Source organism: Lotus japonicus, chromosome 6 (assembly GCF_012489685.1).
Source record: "Lotus japonicus ecotype B-129 chromosome 6, LjGifu_v1.2".
NCBI lineage: Eukaryota > Viridiplantae > Streptophyta > Magnoliopsida > Fabales > Fabaceae > Lotus > Lotus japonicus.
The window spans coordinates 38,487,220-38,509,878 of record NC_080046.1 but is presented as its reverse complement, the minus strand read 5'-3'; positions in this window follow the sequence as shown (position 1 = coordinate 38,509,878).

Sequence of the window (22,659 nt, the reverse complement as noted above, 5' to 3'; positions counted from 1 at the left end):
TCTCCGCAAGAGTCTCCTCAAGATGAGAAGCACAAGCCTCAATAGCCTCCTCGTCAGTGCCTGAGAAAACTAAGCCACACGATTTACCAATCTCCCAGACCTTAGTCGCACGCGAACGCATAGACTCTGCAATACTCTCGTGTGCACCCCCCTTCCCTCAAAAATAGGAGAGGCATCTGAAATCATCGGCGATGCTAGTTGTTGTTATTATGAACATGCCTATGTAATTAGCATGCTAGCTTTATTTATTGATATGCATGCAAGTTATATTTCTATATGAGATGATATTCATGGGACGACCAGGAAAGGGTTAGGGTCTGGAGATGATAACTGACTTGCATAGCATGAGTCTGTGACCAAGTAACCGGGATCGGGCTTGAGGGCCATGACTGGTAACCTGGATTGGGCTAGTCTACGGCGAAGTTCAGGGGATGGACCTGAACGAGGACAAACATGAAAGGACAGTGGCACAGTGCGTTAGCGAGGGCTAACCCCGATCGTGGAGCTGTGGGACAGCGGTGTGTTGGCTGAGAGTCGACCCTGATCGTGGAGTCGCGTTTGTCATGTCTGTATGCATACGAGCATGGACTAACTATAACTTAGAGCTATGAGTTAGTTCCCCATACTTGTGAATCTAGAGCTGAATATAGTTCCCTTACTTGTGAACGTTAGTTTAGTGAAGAACTTGTGATTGCCAGGGTAGTATACCCTACTTATGATATGTGTGTTAGAAGTTGACCCTTGCTTGTTTGTTGTTTGTTGTTTGTTGTTTGGGGCGCTTAACGCCTAGACAACGAACATGCGTGTGATCAGTCAAGATGCGACCCTATACTTGCTTGACGTGGACGACGACAAGGCTTGGGACATCGACGCGTAACTGATGGTTCACCTATGAAATCAGCGAGAGCAGAAGATGTGAGATGATGTGATGCGAGCGTGGGATTAGGCCTTGGGGACACGTGGATTATGAGTCGGGTATTGGGTGTGATAATTGAATCTATTCTTGGGGGTGAGCCAAGTTTTTTTTTATAGGGTTCGAACCTAACCTAGAGACCTTCTTGTTGTGCTGGCTCAGGGGCGGTCGAACACTAGTTTAATAATTATGTTTTAATTCGAAAGAACCATTGTACGCTTCCGAAATTTTTATGAATAAAATGAAATTATTCAGTCTCTTTGCTCGTGTTACTACTTCTTTTTGTTAAGCTATGTTTTAAAAAGGTTTTTATTACGGCTAAAATTTACTCACATTTTTTAAAAGGTTACTAAAGTGACCCTCGAGAAATCGGGGCGTTACACCCACTCCAATGACTGTGTCCAAATCCACATAGCCGCGCACCCGAACCTGCTTTCCCGAAAAACCTACCAGGTTTCCTGTATATGGCATCAAATCTTTGTCTGTTAACCCCAACTGTCAAAATGCGTCTCCGTAGATGACATCCGCTGAGGTGCCTTGGTCCAATAACACCATCTGCACATTGAAACCATTAATTCTTACCATTACCACCAACGGATCATCTATATGGGCCTTGATTCCCTCAAAATCCGCTGACGATATTACTATGTCCGGGTGTTGGCACCCAAATGGAGCTGGATATTCTTGTACTGATGCTACCGCCCTTACCTGCTTCCGCCTCGCCATCGATGTGCTGTCGCTCTTGTCAAAGCCCCCTGCGATTGTGTTGGCCGTTTCGACTGACGCCCCGCCTTTGTCATCGTCAGCTTTCTCCGCTTCCTTTCCCCTCGCCGTATTCATCTTCCCTTTACCTGCGATTGGCGCTCGACTCCGGTTGTCACGTTCGTCCCTATCTAATCTGTGACCTATTATCCGTGGTTGCCTCGCCCTGATCAGCTTCCTAACTTGCCCTTCAGCGATAAACAGTCACTGGTGTTATGACTTTCCAGGTTGTGATATTCACACCACTGGGACCGGCCCTTTACCCCGTGCCAAGGATCGATTCCGCATTTGCCATCCTTGCCCGTTTCCGTGGTTGCCTCGCCCTGATCAGCTGCCTAACTTGCCCTTCAGCGATAAACAGTCACTGGTGTTATGACTTTCCAGGTTGTGATATTCACACCACTGGGACCGGCCCTTTACCCCGTGCCAAGGATCGATTCCGCATTTGCCATCCTTGCCCGTTTCCTCAACCGTCCCTTCCTGGAGCGGCTTTGCCAATTCCTCACTCGAGTGCCACCTCGGCCTCCGTCGCCGGCGAGAGTTAGTTGTCTGCCGAGGACGCTTACACTCTATGCTCTCTCTTCCCGAACAGAGTAGCTTTCCCTTGAACTTCTTAATGAATTGGCCAACTTCCTTAACCTTTCGCACATTACTTGCCTCCTTATCCTGTATCCGTTTCCTCGCCAGCCACACCCTTGCCGCCCTCACGCGTTTCCTCTTATATGTGTCGTCCTCCTCTTCTAGGATGTAGTCTCTTGCTCGGGCGCGAACTTCCGTCATCGAGCGCGCTGGTTTCCTACTCAACTCGCAGCTCAGCTTTCCTACCAACAAACCGCTTTTGAAAGCGCACACGCACGTCCGAGACTCCAATTCCTCGAACTTCGTGGACGCAACACTGTACCGCTCCATGTACTGCTTCAAAGTTTCCCGCTCCCTCTGCCGAATATCGAACAGATCTTCGATCGCTCCTGCAAAGAACTGGACTAGGAATTTGGACGAGAGGTCGCGAAATTTCGCTATGGATCCTTGAGTCAGAGTCATAAACCAAGCCATTGCCGCACCTCGAAATGTAAACGGAAGCATCCTGCACTTCACATCGTCAAAAGCCGTGTTCACTGCCATCTTCTCATTGAACTGAAACAAATGGTCTTTTGGATCGGTTCGCCCATCGTACATCTCCAACTCAAGGTTTCTCATGTCATCCGGTAGGGTCACCTCTCCCACCGCTACTAAGAATGGCTCGACTTTCGCAGCAGCTTCAGCCTCCTTCGCCTCTTCATTCCACTGCCTGAGGCGATAATACTCCAATTCTTCCTGCAAACAATCGTTTTGCAGTCTCACGTCGCTAGCTTGTGCCTGTCGCGCTTTTTCGCGGCGCAGTCTCCCTATCCTTGTGCAACGCGGTGAGGATTCGTGCTTCTGCTCCATTTCGTCACTACGCCCTTGGCGGCGTGGCTTCATCAAGATCTATCAGCGGACCGAGAATCCAGACAAAGAATCAGGAACCGAAAATCCACAAGCCGAAAAGAATTTCCTCCAAAAATCAAACTTCACTCAATGAGATCACAATTGACGTAGTCCGGGAATCGAAATCTACTGTTCCCCACAGATGACGCCAAATGTTCTATCCATGAACATTGAGATGAGTTATAGTACCTAGAGTGTAAGGAATGTGATGTGAGATTTCTAGAGAGAATGAGAGCGTAACCGCTTTAGAGAGAGAAAGTAATTGAATTTCAATCTTGTTACACTACAACATTTTTCACTTTAGACCACGCTAAATTCTTCAACGGAGAAAAAACCGTGGCCTAAGTACAGTATATGCCGCGGTTCGATAACTGTGGACGCTTGATGACCACAGGTGATGAAAACCGTGGCACCTAGATTTTATTCCACAGTTTAATATTTGTGGACAATTCATGACTACGGTTTTTCGACTGTGGAAACCTTATCCCATTAATATAACCGTGGCATAAAAATTTACATTTTTTTGACATTAAAAAGTTTAAAAGTAACAAAACAAGTAAAACCCCAAATCAACACTCACTCTCATCAGAACTTCACGATGAAAAAGAGAAAGATTATGAACCCTAGCTATCTCCATCTCGATTGTTCGTGACCCTCCTCCCTCCGCCGGCACCGCTCATCTGGCGACAGCTCATCTCGCGCGACCCTTCCCTCCACCGATTATCTTCTCTCTCAAGTACTCGTGAGCGATTTCGATCTCAAGCGACTTGAGCCATCACCCTTTCCATGTGTTCGGTCTTCTTCCTCTGCGAAGAGAGCAACGAGATCAACCATGAACCCCACTGATTCTCATCACGTTGATAAAGAGTTCAATGTGTTGACTGGTATTCTCCTCTTGTTCTCCATGGGTAACCCTCTTTATCATGTACACCCCTCATTTCTTCTCATTATTCATTAGGCGTTGAGTGTTTTTCTTTTTTCATGTTAGATGTTAGAAATTACAGGGTACTTCTCTGTTGCTTGGTTCTATGCATTATTTTGTTTGCTGAAGTCAGTGTTTGTTTTAGTTTGATTTGATGATGGTGCTCAATTTGGGCATGGATCCTGGTTTGAAGGATTCTCTTCTGCATAATTAGTTCTCTTTTTCCATTGTTACTTGTTTGTGTTTGTGATTTTAATAGTTTTTAGTTCAGTTTCAGCTCCTTTATAGACAGGTTTTAATCAACTATTTTATGTTTTTTAGAAGATTTCCGGAAGATTTGAGCTTTGGTTTAGTCTCTAAATCTTTTGCCATATTTTTTAGGAGTTTCTGGAGGGCTAAGTCTTTTGCCATATTTTTCAGCAGAGGGGTGCAGAGAAGTAAGGGTGAGGATAGCCATTTTCATTTAGCTTCAGTGTTTAAAGAGGTAGACTCTTCCGTTTTTCTTCTCATTGTATTTGCCTTTGTTTTGAGCACTTCTTTGCTGATTTCATAGTGGATTTCATCTGATTGTTCAAGAGTTGGTGGAGTTCCTCTTTTGCATTTTATGTAGAGTACAAAAGAGCGGGTAGTAAGGGGGAAGATTGTGTTCACACAGTCGCATACACTCTTTTTTGCATCAATTTAGTTATTTATATTTTATATTCAATTAGGAAATGAGGCTACATAATTTTTTAGCAATAGAACTATTGCATGAGATGTTGCAACTCTAGAAACTAACAATCATGATGATCAATCAGAGTAGGTAGAAGGTTTAGGTTAGTAAAAGAGTGAGCTTTTCCAACAGAGAGAGAAGGGATGTGAGAAAAGGGTTGGGAGTGCTGTGTAGGTTCAGTCATGGCTTTATGTCAGCAAAGATCAGTTCTTTTGATCATGGAATTTTCCCCATATAAAATAACACTGCTGGTTAAATTCAATATCTTGTATTGGCTTCTCACCAATTGTTTCTTAATTAAATTGAATAAACTAGGTAACTGTGTATCCTGGTTCAGGAAGCTGCCAGTGATTTTAATTATGCAGTAGGATATTTTTGCTTTTATCTGTGTTTGTTATGATAAGTTCTTATGCTTCAATGTCAGTAGCTTTACAAGCTGATAATATATAATTACAAGTAATTCATATGGTTTGATTTAATTTTTGTTTTAATGATGGGCTATGGCTATGCTGAATGTGATTGTGATTGTTACTTTTTTTTTGTTCTCTTATGTTGTCTGTCCCCAACTCAGCTATCAAGTAACATGTCTGGGAATCATCCAATTCAGGCCTTGTTTCATAGCTTTGACCATGTCTCGAATTTTGTTCAACACCATCTCTCCGATTTGGTAGGACTTCAAGTTCAGTCATCAGGACCCTCTGGTAGAGGCTCTCTTTTCTCTATCGCTTCCTCCATCAAAGCCCCACTTGCAAAAACAACATCTTCTGTACACCCTAGTGATAACATCCTCAAGGTATCCATCATCAATTACTATTGCAACCTTAAATTTCTAAACTTTTATCATGGCTATCGTGTTGTGTCTGCGAGCGTGGTTTCGTTATTGGTTCTTTGCGCTTCTGAACTCAAATCTATTGTTGCTTATGTTCCATTGGAATTTGATTTTCTTCTTCTTATAAAATGTATATTGTCGTTCATGCTTTGCTTAGCTGTGATAAAATTGACATTTTTCTTTAGTTATTATTTTCACATGGTGATTATGGGTTAGATCTCCTTGTATCCTTTTTCTGTAATCAGCACGACAAACATTCTCATAACAGAGTGAATAATAAATTTGGCTTCTTGGAAAGAATTTCATGCATAATTTTTGGGGTTTTCTTTTCATAATAAACTAGTTTAGTTTGCTAAGTTTCTCTCGCAATGCATGGTTAATAGTTTTGCTGGTTAATAGTTAATTTATCATTTTTATTGGGAGGGTGGGAGGTATAGCAGAACTTCAAACTTATGATTACTGCTTTTTGGTGGTGAATGGTGGTATAGGAAGTTTGATACCTATTTCTTATATAGTATGGTATTTTCTGTCACTAACTTGGTTTCTATGTAGGAAACTAAATAATACATTTTGGGTATTTTGTGATGTAACTGTTATCTTTATATTTTCCTTTTTACTTATATATGATTATTCAAAATTATCCAAAACTATACATAGGTTTCTTAAACTAGCCGAGTGAAAAATGGGTCATGTGATGAGTAATTGGATATATCAGGAAGACTGGTTCTAATAACAGTAGTGACAAACAGAATTTCAGATTGTGGTATCCTAAAATCATGTGTTTCATGTTTTCATTTTCAATCTATGCAGTGGGTTGAAGTGTTGGAGAGCTTATAGGGTCCATTCTGGGAAGCAGTTGGATTGGTCTTCAATTGCACTCTGCTCTTAGGTCTTGTAATTCAGATCATAGCTTGTGAAAGGTTTGTTTATATATTTGCTTATTTTGTACTTAGGATTTGATTTAGTCGTAAGTTTTTGGGTTATTGTAATACTTGTCATTTATTAAATCTTGAACTAGTAAATGCCAAATATTTGTGGTATAACAGCTTAATTGCTCGAAATCTATTTGATCTGTCGTGGTTTATTTTAAAAAGTAGTAGTAGTGTATGACCATGGATTGATATCAAAATATTGTGGCATAGACAACGGTTACGAAACCGTGGCACTAACATGTCTTATGAAACCGTGGCATAAATCTCTGAGACCGCGGTTTCAGTAGGCATGTTAAGGCCACGGTTGTCTTTCAGGCCTCGGTTTATGATACGTGGTATAAAGATAACCGTGGCCTTACGATTTTCAACGAACTGTGGCATAAACGCGATAAAACCGTGGCTCATGAGCTTGGCCACGGCCACATACACTGCGACAAGGAAACCGCGGCCAAACCGTGACTTATGCCTTTAGCCACGGTTTTTTCACATGAGCCCGCGGTTTTCCTTCCGCGGTGGAAGGGCAAAAATGCTGTAGTGTTATTTCTCAAATGAGGTAAGAGCCCTTTACAATTGATGTTCATCCCCTATTTATAGATGTGGAGTTGGGCTTGGCGCCCCTAACCCTTCCTAATGGGCCGGTTGGGCCCCTGGGAGGAGGCCCAAATCCCTGGTCAGCTCGTCGCCCTAAGCTGGCGCTCCTGGGCGAGGGACCCTGGGGTCTCGCCTAGTCCAATTACTGTTATGTTCCATCCTGTTCTGTCCCGTTCTGTTCTATTTTGTCTTGTTCTGTTCCATCACCAAACGCTACCTAAGTCTTCTATTTAACTCTCTAAGATGTATTTGTTTATTTTGGTTGTACACCCTTTATTCTCCTTATTATATTGACCTTTAAATAAATCATTTTTTTCTTAAATATGCAACAATATACTCCCATTCATATTATACTCATATTATAACTTTTTAAAATTATAAAAATTCAAATATTATAGACAAAAAAATATATAACTATATAATTTATAGTACAAACAAGGATCTTTGAATCATTTTCAAAGATGATTTTTTTCCAATTTTTTAGTAAGTTGGGATTTTCGATTTTTGATAAAGCAATTGCGGATGTAAATTAAGAAAATATGATTTATTTAAAGTTATACATACAAAGATATTTCCAATTAATGTCACATTGTTTTTTGGTAAATGTTGTTAGTTAGTAATATTAGTGAATTAGTCACTTCTTAGGGACTGGATCCTTCACCCTTCATATTGCTGATGTGGCGGGAATCAATATAAATGAAAAATTAATAATAAGTGAAACATAAATAGTTTTTAAAATTTATTTTTGGCTTATACCATTTAATTTTCACTAAAAAACAGATTGAAAGTCTATGAAACATGACTTGATTACACTTTTGGTCTTTTTTTTTTATGGAAAGTACTTCTTCTTTAAATTGAAATAGAAAATACATCAGCTAAAATAGCGGAGTTAAGAAAAGGTGCGATTCAATTTCCTGATATTTAAAACAAACTATTTTAATCCCTAAAACTTTTAATTTGCCAAAATTGAATCATCCGATCGGTCTCGTCCAATTACTAAGAGTGTTTAAAAATGTATCATTTAATCCCAATCAATGTAACATTAAACACCAGATTTTTATAAGAATCAAAAGTTCAGACGAAACATAAAATCACAAAAATGAAAAACCACAAGTCTCATTGCTCTTTTGGGAAAAGAAAACAAACAGTCCCATTGAGATGAATAATAGCTAGAACTTCTGAATATGGTCGTGGCATCTTCCACCTGTTCTGTCCATCTGTTAGACCATTTACAATGGGTGTGTAGAGTTTAGTGATTAGTGTTGAGTGGGTAGTGTAGTGGTGTTTAGGGGTGTGTTAAGTTTGAGGAGAGAGGAGAGAGGTGTTGAGCTTATTCAACATGTTGAGAGTGGGGCCGCCAGGCCACGTGGCGATTCCTGATTGGGTCGCTGAATTTTTATCTTCTTAATCTTTTGAACTCAATTATTTCATTGAAAAAAAAAATTTCCGGAAATTTTTTATACCAAAATTCATGATTTTTTTTCCTCTATAAATAGAGACTTGGTTTGTTAGATTTAGACACAAAAAAAAAAATTCAAGTTTTTCACCATCTTATTATATTTCTCACCATCTCATTATCTTTCTATTAGTCTTTGTCTTGCATTTTAAGTTAAGAAAAATAAAATATATTATTTTCTATAATTAAAAAAAATTGTTAAATGTTTATTGTTTTAATTTAATTTAAATCGTAATTGTCATTTTATTTTATGTAATCATTAAAACAAAATATATAAAATTAAATAAAAATATGAAATAAAAAAGTGATGGGGTAGGGTGAGTGTTGGGGTTGGGTGTTGAATGAAAAACTATTGGAGTGAGTAAAAGTTGAATAAGTGTTGAATTAGAGAGAGAAGATGATATGGGGTGTTTGGAAGAGAAAAAGTGGTGTTGAGTGTTGAAAACCATTGTACATGGTCTTATAAGCGCTAGCTGTACCCTGCGCTTACGTCATTCTCAATCAAAATATATAATATTACTAATAATAATAATAGAAATACTAATGCTTCCCGAAGTGAATTTGTGAACAATTGGACTATTGGGTTCTCCCGGTCAAATAATTCCGAATTTAACAGAATACACCCGCCTATCAAAAGAACATACAGAATACACCCAAACACCAAGATTGTGCAAAGCAAGAAAAACAAACATGCCACATTAAACTTGAACTTGCCATGATCAGGGTTCATCTGACATATATGTCCATGATTCCAATCCTTTCCACAATTGTAGCAGAAGTTGCATCCACACCTGTAAAAGAGAAAATGAAGGAAGCAAGCATAGTCACACATACTTTCATTATTACCCAATACACTAATGTTTTGGGTACACCAAAATGGTGTAGGCACACTGAAATAGAAAGAGAAGATGGATATGTAAGGCCCAAGTTTTAACGCTTTGGATAAGTGAATAAAATAAAAGAGTTTATTTGATTAAGATAAATTTGGGAAGGAAAAAGGTTCAGGAAAAGTCCAAGAATTTATCGAAAAACCGATAAGAGTTATAGCACGACTAACATACGCTTAATCCTAGGTCAAAGGTATTAGTGAATAGTTAATTTACGCTTAGGGACACGATGGAAACTAATTCCAAAAATCCTCAGAGAAATGTTAGAACTTCTCTTTTCCGTCCTTAAACAATTATTTCGATGCGAAATTCTGGAAAGTACGAACGTCAAATTCCAATTCTCGAAAGTTTGCCGAAACAGAATCCCTGATAGTTCGAGAAACCTAAGATCGACAGACGATGAAGACTTTTTCTATTGGGAGCTGCAAATGAAGATTCCACCCGCGTTCCCCTATTTCTCTCGTCATTCCTAATCTTTCTTCAGAAGGAAGTTTTCTCATCCGACGATCACTGCAAAAAGTAGTTTTTCGGGATAAACCGACTTACACCGACTTATGCCGATTTTGGATCTTTTGGTTTAATTCCAAGAATCCTGTTTTGAGTTCTGGAATTCTGTCGCCAGAACCTATCTTAGAATGCGCAGAGGAACGCGCAGGAAAAATCGGAATCGCAAAAAAATCATTTTTCCGCTTTTTCCAAAACCTATAAATAGCTTGAAAATTAGATTTTTGCAAAAAAATACCCATTTTCCCTCCCCCAAAACCGTGAGCAGCTAGAGAGAAAGAGAGGATCCGGATTTTCGCGAATCTTTGCCCGTTTTCTTCACCGATCGTTGCTAATCGAAGACCTTGAGGTAGGTAAACTATATCTCACTTCTGATCGTCAGATCTGTCGACTTTTTCTATGTTTTTCTGAGCTCAAAGTTTGGAGCTTTTTGTAAAATTGTCCAAATAGCTTGATTTCAGTGTCTAAACTTCTTCCCTGCATGCTCCTGAGCGTGTTCTGCGGATTAGATTTTGTCAAATGTCGACGAAATGCCGCCGGGATCAATTTCTACCTTAAATACCCATTTTTCGGTAAAGTCGCAACCTTTAAGCTCTAATCTATCGACTTGGCTTAGTGCTAGTAGGATTTGTCGTCATAAACGTCGTTGTGGACGTCTCCATCCAATCTGTTTTTCAAAAATCCAATTTTGAAATTTTGAGCTAAAAATAATGACCAAACTACCCCTATATCAGTTTTCGATCCGAAAATTTTTCCGAGCTTAGAACCGTCTTAGTTACGGCGTATGTTAACCTAGGAACCAAGTTTGATCGAAGAAAAATCGACCCTCCCAATTAAGGAAAGTGGCCGAGAGCTATACCAAGGGGGGGAGGAAATCCGACTTTTTCGAAAACTTGTCTTAACGCGTTAGATTGTCGTACCACAGAGTTTGTAATGTACCGTGTAACCCTAGGACTTATTGCTTGCTGAGTTTCTGACTCAATGTGTTGATTTCTGTGATTTGGCTTAAGGTTCTTTTGAGGAGTTTCCTGGAGATCAAGGCGAGGAACGTGAAGGAGGTTGTGAGGAAAACGCTGGAGGAGTTACAGGTGAGGGCTACTCTCTGAATTACTAGATAATGCTTTAGGTGTCGATGAAATTCGACTTGATTTATGTGTTATGCACCTAATTGCTAAATGTCTGAAATGATTTCTGAGGCTTCGGCCGAACTTGTTGAGTACTTGATGCCATGATATTGTGTGCTAAATGATTCACATGCTATGTGCTACATGGTTAACTTAGGATGTGTTGGAATATGCTGTTTATGCCTATTGGTTGAGCTGTTTCATTGATGCTATTCCACTCGTGCCTATGTTTCTGGAAAGTGAGGATTACGGGCAAGTCATGCCGAATTTTTATGAGATTTTGAGAGAGTTTTAAAGGACGAACGGAGTTCGGACCTTGTTATGTTTTAATGGATCGAGACCTTCTCAGGGAATTATTTGAGATTATGGGATCTCTGAAAACTCTTAGGAAGTATTATAAGATTAAAATGAAAACTATTTCATCACGGAAAAACTCATAAGACATTAATCAACTTCTAAATACTTTGAACAATAATAATAATCTTAGATAAGAGCTTAGAGCCTGAATATTAGTTTGGGAAATACGAGAAGCGTCGTCGAGTCCAAGTTTTGAGGAACTAACAAGTTTTCGAGTATGTTGATACTCTTTTCGCTCGATGAGCAGTTTAATGTTTGGCTATCTAAAGTTTAGCCGGAGACTATAAGTTTCCAAGTACTTCGGTACCTTTTCGCTCGATGAGCAGTTTATTGATTGGCTATCTAAAGTTTAGCCGGGAACCATGAGTTCCAAAGTACATTCTTCTTCTTTTTGATTAATTCATTTTGTCGCAGAATCGACGTTTGCCTTAGGGTAGGCTTTTTAGAGACAATAAGTTAGCTAGAACACGTGACGACGTGTCGAGTGAGGTCGGAGACGTTGTTTGGCTAATCACTTGCATTCATGCACTCATTTTGAGGTTAATACACGGCGGATTAACGGACCTCGGTGGATTCCAAAATGGTCATAAGACCCGGATTTCCATATTTAGGACACTACGGTGGTCCTCAGTAGCAGACGGAATGGCAGACCTACGGGTTCACTGCTGATCTGACTACTTTTGTGTGGTGTAAGAGACGCCCGAGCGGAATGGTCCCACTTTGGCCGGTGTTAGGGCTGACTCGATGGTGTCCATCCTTTTTCCGGAATGCATTTTGTTACCCAGCATTGCATTTCATGCAACATACATGCTGACTTAGTTGCTGAGTGTGGTTGGTACCTGTTTATCCTACTTGAGGCATGCTAATTGTTATTATGATCTTTATATTCATTGTGATATATGCAACCCTAGGATGTTATCCCTAGTCGTATGAGCCTGAGAGGCTAAATAATTATTACCCTATATATCTGGTTTTATTATTTATATAATTCTTTGGAGTTGACCCTCGCGTCTTCTGTGTGTGTTTGGGCGGACTACGCCATTGTCAGTTGAGTATGGCGGACTGGTACGAGACGGTCGTCCCTTCGAGGGGGACCAGGTTTGAGATGTTGGACCAAGACACCCCGGGCTCATGGGTGGTCGACCCCGCTGGCCACCGAGCTATCTATTCGGGGCGAATAATGGAGGATCGCATTGACCGGATACCAAGCCTGACGCACAGAGTTTGGAGGCACTACACTATCAGCTTCAACTTGCCACCGGGTGTACACTGCGGACCTGGACTGGGAGTGCCACCACCACCGTCGCCTTCGGACGACGTCTACCCCTCGGAGGAGGTGCCTGTGGGAGGGACTTCTTCAGGCACTAGTTCACCCACTGTCGCGGCTGCTATAGACTTGGGATCGGGTGCAGAACCCGCTCGACCAACTGTGGAGACCGATGCAGTCATCGACATAGTCGTCTTGGATTTAGATTCAGACGACGATCTTGGGGATGCATAGTTGGGATTAGTGTAGGAGTAGCGTCTTGGCTCTGATGTTCAGTCTTTCGTTTTGGGCAGGGTAGGTCCCCGACCTTTAGCTTTTCTTGGGGTTCTCTTTACGGAAATCACAGAGAGTTGGTTGGACTAAGAGGTCTTGTTTTAGGCCATCTGGGCTAACTCATTCTCATTTTGAGGGATAGTGTTGCGGACACTTGACTTTTCTTTTGGTTTGTACTTTTGCCTTCGGGCGTTACTTTCTTCTGTCACCCGTCGCTTGAGGTTACTCGCGATGTGGCTGGTACTAGTGTGGGCATGTATATATTTACGTAGATGTATATTAGTTCTCTTTTACCTTTTGTCGAGAAGTTTATTTACCTTCAGTCTTTCATTTTATTATCGAAAAAAAATAATTCACGTTTTCCGCATTAAGTATTTCTTTTGGTTACGAAAGTGACGCCACCGAAATCGGGGTGTTACATTGTGGTATCAGAGCTTGTCGAGTCTTTCGGGAGTCTTTGGGGAATAGGTCTTCTGTGCTAGGTTGTGTGACTCTGCAAAGAGTAAAAATTGATTGTCTGCCAAGCGATTTCTCGCTTAGAATTGATTGAAGTTATTGCTTGATCATATTGTATAGTTGTGCCAGAGACTATCTTGTGATGGGTACTAACTGTTTGTTTGACTAAGCATAGGATGGTAAGCCCTGACAGGATGGCAAAGGCAATAGCTACCATGATTGAGGCAATGATGAATCAGGCCGCTGAGGACGCTTACAGACGCGCTGAGGAGGCTGCACGTGAACGACCTCAACCGCTAATCGAGGCGTCCAAGTACCAGCATAGTGGATTGGATCGAGCTGGAGCTGGAGGACCAGTGAGGTCAGATCCACAGGAGTACCAGCAGTGGAAGCCATACCAGCATCCCGAGGGAAGAGACCCTACCCCAGGATCACGCAAGTTAACGACCGCAACTAATTTCCAGGAGGCTGTGACATGCTACCGTTGTGGGAGACTTGGACACTACGCCTTTCAGTGCCAAATGACTGGACCAAAATGCTGCAAGTGCAAACAACGTGGACATTTGGCTGTAAACTGTAGGACGTTCCAGGCAGGACCGTCTGACAACAAGATGAAGGGCAAGCTTCCTGCCATGGTCAGAGGGGAAAAGAAACAAGTGTCATGTTACAGATGCGGGGAGATTGGGCACTACTCCACGAAATGCCCGAAGGGGAAGCCGAGGTGTTTCAAGTGTGATCTACCAGGACATCTGGCCAACAACTGCAAGACACCCAAGGTTGAGCCGTTTGTTAACACCGTAAGGGGAAAGCGCCCTGCTGCTGAAGGAAGGGTTTATATCATGGACGGTGAAGGAGCTGAGGGATTAACCAGAGGAGAGCGCAATAACGATGGTAACCTTCTAACTATTCTTTCTCATTCCGGTATAATACGCTTCAATACTCTCGTAACGTGTGCAACACACCTAACTTGCCTTTACTGTCGAGCTTTGACTTTATAGTTATTACGCCTAATAATACCTTATTTGACCGTTGCTCGTGTTTAAACTATAGAAGTTACACGAGATTTAGAATAACGCGTTAAGCCTAGAAAAGTAGTCTTGCACCGATGTGTTTAACAAAGAAGCTAGAAGATGAAGGATGAATCTCAGGGAGATTCCGTATGGATAGTATATGTATGGTGTCGGGAGTGTGTAGTTCCGTAGCGGCATCATTGAGGATTTAATATGAAGATCTCTGTGACTACTGGATGTTAGGAACTCATCGACTGTTCCAGTGGGTTTTTCTAAATCTTCACCTTCGATGTATTAGGCCTGATCAACTTAATATTGAGGGGGTGATATTCGGAATCAGAACTGGCAATGGACTTTGATAGATGGATTGGTAAGATTAATTTGATTGGATCGAGGATTAGTTGAGTTGGGAAGTAAAGTTCTTGTTAAGTAATTGATCTCCTTTGGGGAGGAGTTATAGTTTAAGAAATGGATATTCATTTAAGAAGTATTGAAGAATTAAAGGACATTTGAGGTCCAAACTTGGTGAAAGTTTAGGTTTTAAGTCTATGAATTCTTGTCTCAAGTGCGTAGGAATCAAGGTTTGTCAGGTTTTGATCAAGAGACTAAGTATCGGATTGATTGGAGGACGATCTAGTTACGGAAATAAAGAGTTAGTATTAAGATGAATACTTGAGGTTGTTATATGTGGACAAATTTCTTAGAGTCTAAGAGTGAATGGAACTTGGTTATGGATTCCGATATTGCATGCTGGGGTTAGCAAGTGAATTTCACTAAGTTAAGTGAGGATTTAAGGGTTAAGATTGACCTTGGGAGGTGAAAATCATGTTCGAATCAGAGATTTAGTGGTGTTGGCATTAATGATTGTAGTTAAACCTCCGAATGTTGAGGGATCGGATGATAAAATGACTAGTTAAGTTTCCTGAGGTACAGCTATGGTTTGATCTTCTAGGGAATAAGTTCGGATTTGGGGGAAGTGTTAAGGATTTTAGGTGATTGTAAAGTGGGTTGTGAATAAGTGAAGGTTGGTTTTATGGTTCAAGTAAGGGAAGTCTCGAAAAAGGGGAGATGACAATAATGGATTGTAAGATATTAAGATGGCGATTAGCTTATAAGTTGCTGATGAATGGATGTTAAAAGGGATTGGGTCTAGCGATGCACAAGGTATTAAGACTCACGTCGAGTTTTACTCTGAGTGATGACTAAGTAGAAGATTGATTTCATGGTGCGAATGAGGATAGTTACGAAGTTGGAATCGACGTTAATGGACTAGTAGATTCCAAGGGAATAGTTCGTCTATGAGTTATAGAGCGATCGAGTTAAGTTTTGAATCATGAGTGGAGATCACGAGGACAGGTTGAACATTCACTCTGGAATGCCAGAGGTGTACTGATTTTAAGCAGAATTTTTGGACGAACAAAAGTAAAGGATCAAGTGGTTAAGGTTGTGCAATTGCACGTAGCGTCAACCAATGTTATTTCCAACATAGAACCGACACGAGTGGTCGAGCAGGACGACATAGAGCTTAAAGTACTTGTTTGACCAGAAGGAGTTGAACATGAGACAACGACGCTGGATGGAATTTCTCAAGGATTACGATTTTACCTTACAATACCATCCTGGAAAGGCTAATGTCGTTGCTGATGCATTGAGCAGGAAGATGCATCTCTCATCAATGATGGTTAAGGAGCTGCAACTGCTGGAACAATTTTGAGATTTGAGCTTAGATGTGAGAGCATCTGAGGGAGAACTGAAGTTTGGGATGATCAAGATCACCAATGGTTTGATGGAAGAAATCCGAGACCAACAGTTACAAGATGAATTTTTACTCGGAAAATAAGAATTTAGTAATTCAGGGTAAGGACCCGGAATTCAAGGTAGGGAGTGACAATATCCTGCGATGCAAGGATAGAGTGTGCGTACCTAACAACCCTGACTTAAGGAGGTTGATTATGGACGAAGGTCACAAAAGCAAGTTGAGCATTCACCCTGGAAGGAAAAAGATGTATCAGGACTTGAAGGTGAATTTTTGGTGGCCAGGGATGAAGAGACAAGTGGCAGGATATGTAGCTGCATGTTTAATCTGTCAGAAGGTGAAGGTGGAACATCAGAAATCTTCAGGTATGCTACAGAGCTTGGATGTACCTCAATGGAAATGGGATAGCATATCGATGGATTTTGTCGTGGCGTTGCCAAGAACTCAAAAAGGATATGATTCGATTTGGGTAGTCGTGGATCGATTGACTAAGTCGGCTCATTTCATACCTATGAGAACTACGTACAACGTGGATAAGCTATCGGAGATTTATATAGCTGAGATTGTGCGACTTCATGGAGTGCCAACAAGTATCGTTTCCGATAGAGACCCGAAGTTTACTTCACATTTGTGGGGAGCTATTCATAATGCTTCGGGAACGAGGCTGAGATTCAGTTCTGCTTATCATCCACAGACTGATGGGCAAACTGAGAGAGAACTATCCAATCATTGGAGGATTTGCTACGAGCTTGCGTGTTAGACAACAAGGGCAGTTGGGATACCCTATTGCCACTGATTGAGTTCACATACAATAACAGTTTTCATACGACCATAGGCATGGCACCGTATGAGGCTTTGTATGGCCGCAAGTGTAGAACACCTTTATGTTGGTATCAAGATGGAGAGAATTTGTTAGTAGGACCGGAACTTCTGCAACAGACGACTGAGAAGATTAAACAGATCAGAGAGAAGATGAAGGCTTCTCAGAGTAGACAGAAGAGCTATGCAGATCAAAGGCGCAGAACCCTGGAATTTGAAGAAGGAGATCATGTGTTTCTGCGAATTACTCAGACTACAGGAGTTGGTCGAGCAATCAAGTCAAGAAAGCTACGCCAAAGTTCATTGGACCTTATCAGATTACTCGTCGTGTAGGACCGGTAGCTTATCAGATCGCACTACCGCTTTTTCTATCAAACATTCACAATGTATTCCATGTGTCACAACTGAGGAAGTATATTGCTGATCCGACGCACGTCATCGAGCTGGATGACATTGAGTTGAAGGATAACTTGTCTTTCGAGACACCGCCAATCAGCATTGGTGACACAAGGATAAAGCAGTTGAGGGGAAAAGAGATCGAGTTAGTGAAGGTTATTTGGAACAAGGACACCGGCGATGCGACGTGGGAGCTGAAGGAAAAGATCAAGGAACAGTACCCAGAACTTTTTACTGACCCTTAAGTTTCGAGGTCGAAACTTTCTTTTTGGAGGGTAGTAATGTAAGGCCCAAGTTTTAACGCTTTGGATAAGTGAATAAAATAAAAGAGTTTATTTGATTAAGATAAATTTGGGAAGGAAAAAGGTTCAGGAAAAGTCCAAGAATTTATCGAAAAACCGATAAGAGTTATAGCACGACTAACATACGCTTAATCCTAGGTCAAAGGTATTAGTGAATAGTTAATTTACGCTTAGGGACACGATGGAAACTAATTCCAAAAATCCTCAGAGAAATGTTAGAACTTCTCTTTTCCGTCCTTAAACAATTATTTCGATGCGAAATTCTGGAAAGTACGAACGTCAAATTCCAATTCTCGAAAGTTTGCCGAAACAGAATCCCTGATAGTTCGAGAAACCTAAGATCGACAGACGATGAAGACTTTTTCTATTGGGAGCTGCAAATGAAGATTCCACCCGCGTTCCCCTATTTCTCTCGTCATTCCTAATCTTTCTTCAGAAGGAAGTTTTCTCATCCGACGATCACTGCAAAAAGTAGTTTTTCGGGATAAACCGACTTACACCGACTTATGCCGATTTTGGATCTTTTGGTTTAATTCCAAGAATCCTGTTTTGAGTTCTGGAATTCTGTCGCCAGAACCTATCTTAGAATGCGCAGAGGAACGCGCAGGAAAAATCGGAATCGCAAAAAAATCATTTTTCCGCTTTTTCCAAAACCTATAAATAGCTTGAAAATTAGATTTTTGCAAAAAAATACCCATTTTCCCTCCCCCAAAACCGTGAGCAGCTAGAGAGAAAGAGAGGATCCGGATTTTCGCGAATCTTTGCCCGTTTTCTTCACCGATCGTTGCTAATCGAAGACCTTGAGGTAGGTAAACTATATCTCACTTCTGATCGTCAGATCTGTCGACTTTTTCTATGTTTTTCTGAGCTCAAAGTTTGGAGCTTTTTGTAAAATTGTCCAAATAGCTTGATTTCAGTGTCTAAACTTCTTCCCTGCATGCTCCTGAGCGTGTTCTGCGGATTAGATTTTGTCAAATGTCGACGAAATGCCGCCGGGATCAATTTCTACCTTAAATACCCATTTTTCGGTAAAGTCGCAACCTTTAAGCTCTAATCTATCGACTTGGCTTAGTGCTAGTAGGATTTGTCGTCATAAACGTCGTTGTGGACGTCTCCATCCAATCTGTTTTTCAAAAATCCAATTTTGAAATTTTGAGCTAAAAATAATGACCAAACTACCCCTATATCAGTTTTCGATCCGAAAATTTTTCCGAGCTTAGAACCGTCTTAGTTACGGCGTATGTTAACCTAGGAACCAAGTTTGATCGAAGAAAAATCGACCCTCCCAATTAAGGAAAGTGGCCGAGAGCTATACCAAGGGGGGGAGGAAATCCGACTTTTTCGAAAACTTGTCTTAACGCGTTAGATTGTCGTACCACAGAGTTTGTAATGTACCGTGTAACCCTAGGACTTATTGCTTGCTGAGTTTCTGACTCAATGTGTTGATTTCTGTGATTTGGCTTAAGGTTCTTTTGAGGAGTTTCCTGGAGATCAAGGCGAGGAACGTGAAGGAGGTTGTGAGGAAAACGCTGGAGGAGTTACAGGTGAGGGCTACTCTCTGAATTACTAGATAATGCTTTAGGTGTCGATGAAATTCGACTTGATTTATGTGTTATGCACCTAATTGCTAAATGTCTGAAATGATTTCTGAGGCTTCGGCCGAACTTGTTGAGTACTTGATGCCATGATATTGTGTGCTAAATGATTCACATGCTATGTGCTACATGGTTAACTTAGGATGTGTTGGAATATGCTGTTTATGCCTATTGGTTGAGCTGTTTCATTGATGCTATTCCACTCGTGCCTATGTTTCTGGAAAGTGAGGATTACGGGCAAGTCATGCCGAATTTTTATGAGATTTTGAGAGAGTTTTAAAGGACGAACGGAGTTCGGACCTTGTTATGTTTTAATGGATCGAGACCTTCTCAGGGAATTATTTGAGATTATGGGATCTCTGAAAACTCTTAGGAAGTATTATAAGATTAAAATGAAAACTATTTCATCACGGAAAAACTCATAAGACATTAATCAACTTCTAAATACTTTGAACAATAATAATAATCTTAGATAAGAGCTTAGAGCCTGAATATTAGTTTGGGAAATACGAGAAGCGTCGTCGAGTCCAAGTTTTGAGGAACTAACAAGTTTTCGAGTATGTTGATACTCTTTTCGCTCGATGAGCAGTTTAATGTTTGGCTATCTAAAGTTTAGCCGGAGACTATAAGTTTCCAAGTACTTCGGTACCTTTTCGCTCGATGAGCAGTTTATTGATTGGCTATCTAAAGTTTAGCCGGGAACCATGAGTTCCAAAGTACATTCTTCTTCTTTTTGATTAATTCATTTTGTCGCAGAATCGACGTTTGCCTTAGGGTAGGCTTTTTAGAGACAATAAGTTAGCTAGAACACGTGACGACGTGTCGAGTGAGGTCGGAGACGTTGTTTGGCTAATCACTTGCATTCATGCACTCATTTTGAGGTTAATACACGGCGGATTAACGGACCTCGGTGGATTCCAAAATGGTCATAAGACCCGGATTTCCATATTTAGGACACTACGGTGGTCCTCAGTAGCAGACGGAATGGCAGACCTACGGGTTCACTGCTGATCTGACTACTTTTGTGTGGTGTAAGAGACGCCCGAGCGGAATGGTCCCACTTTGGCCGGTGTTAGGGCTGACTCGATGGTGTCCATCCTTTTTCCGGAATGCATTTTGTTACCCAGCATTGCATTTCATGCAACATACATGCTGACTTAGTTGCTGAGTGTGGTTGGTACCTGTTTATCCTACTTGAGGCATGCTAATTGTTATTATGATCTTTATATTCATTGTGATATATGCAACCCTAGGATGTTATCCCTAGTCGTATGAGCCTGAGAGGCTAAATAATTATTACCCTATATATCTGGTTTTATTATTTATATAATTCTTTGGAGTTGACCCTCGCGTCTTCTGTGTGTGTTTGGGCGGACTACGCCATTGTCAGTTGAGTATGGCGGACTGGTACGAGACGGTCGTCCCTTCGAGGGGGACCAGGTTTGAGATGTTGGACCAAGACACCCCGGGCTCATGGGTGGTCGACCCCGCTGGCCACCGAGCTATCTATTCGGGGCGAATAATGGAGGATCGCATTGACCGGATACCAAGCCTGACGCACAGAGTTTGGAGGCACTACACTATCAGCTTCAACTTGCCACCGGGTGTACACTGCGGACCTGGACTGGGAGTGCCACCACCACCGTCGCCTTCGGACGACGTCTACCCCTCGGAGGAGGTGCCTGTGGGAGGGACTTCTTCAGGCACTAGTTCACCCACTGTCGCGGCTGCTATAGACTTGGGATCGGGTGCAGAACCCGCTCGACCAACTGTGGAGACCGATGCAGTCATCGACATAGTCGTCTTGGATTTAGATTCAGACGACGATCTTGGGGATGCATAGTTGGGATTAGTGTAGGAGTAGCGTCTTGGCTCTGATGTTCAGTCTTTCGTTTTGGGCAGGGTAGGTCCCCGACCTTTAGCTTTTCTTGGGGTTCTCTTTACGGAAATCACAGAGAGTTGGTTGGACTAAGAGGTCTTGTTTTAGGCCATCTGGGCTAACTCATTCTCATTTTGAGGGATAGTGTTGCGGACACTTGACTTTTCTTTTGGTTTGTACTTTTGCCTTCGGGCGTTACTTTCTTCTGTCACCCGTCGCTTGAGGTTACTCGCGATGTGGCTGGTACTAGTGTGGGCATGTATATATTTACGTAGATGTATATTAGTTCTCTTTTACCTTTTGTCGAGAAGTTTATTTACCTTCAGTCTTTCATTTTATTATCGAAAAAAAATAATTCACGTTTTCCGCATTAAGTATTTCTTTTGGTTACGAAAGTGACGCCACCGAAATCGGGGTGTTACATTGTGGTATCAGAGCTTGTCGAGTCTTTCGGGAGTCTTTGGGGAATAGGTCTTCTGTGCTAGGTTGTGTGACTCTGCAAAGAGTAAAAATTGATTGTCTGCCAAGCGATTTCTCGCTTAGAATTGATTGAAGTTATTGCTTGATCATATTGTATAGTTGTGCCAGAGACTATCTTGTGATGGGTACTAACTGTTTGTTTGACTAAGCATAGGATGGTAAGCCCTGACAGGATGGCAAAGGCAATAGCTACCATGATTGAGGCAATGATGAATCAGGCCGCTGAGGACGCTTACAGACGCGCTGAGGAGGCTGCACGTGAACGACCTCAACCGCTAATCGAGGCGTCCAAGTACCAGCATAGTGGATTGGATCGAGCTGGAGCTGGAGGACCAGTGAGGTCAGATCCACAGGAGTACCAGCAGTGGAAGCCATACCAGCATCCCGAGGGAAGAGACCCTACCCCAGGATCACGCAAGTTAACGACCGCAACTAATTTCCAGGAGGCTGTGACATGCTACCGTTGTGGGAGACTTGGACACTACGCCTTTCAGTGCCAAATGACTGGACCAAAATGCTGCAAGTGCAAACAACGTGGACATTTGGCTGTAAACTGTAGGACGTTCCAGGCAGGACCGTCTGACAACAAGATGAAGGGCAAGCTTCCTGCCATGGTCAGAGGGGAAAAGAAACAAGTGTCATGTTACAGATGCGGGGAGATTGGGCACTACTCCACGAAATGCCCGAAGGGGAAGCCGAGGTGTTTCAAGTGTGATCTACCAGGACATCTGGCCAACAACTGCAAGACACCCAAGGTTGAGCCGTTTGTTAACACCGTAAGGGGAAAGCGCCCTGCTGCTGAAGGAAGGGTTTATATCATGGACGGTGAAGGAGCTGAGGGATTAACCAGAGGAGAGCGCAATAACGATGGTAACCTTCTAACTATTCTTTCTCATTCCGGTATAATACGCTTCAATACTCTCGTAACGTGTGCAACACACCTAACTTGCCTTTACTGTCGAGCTTTGAC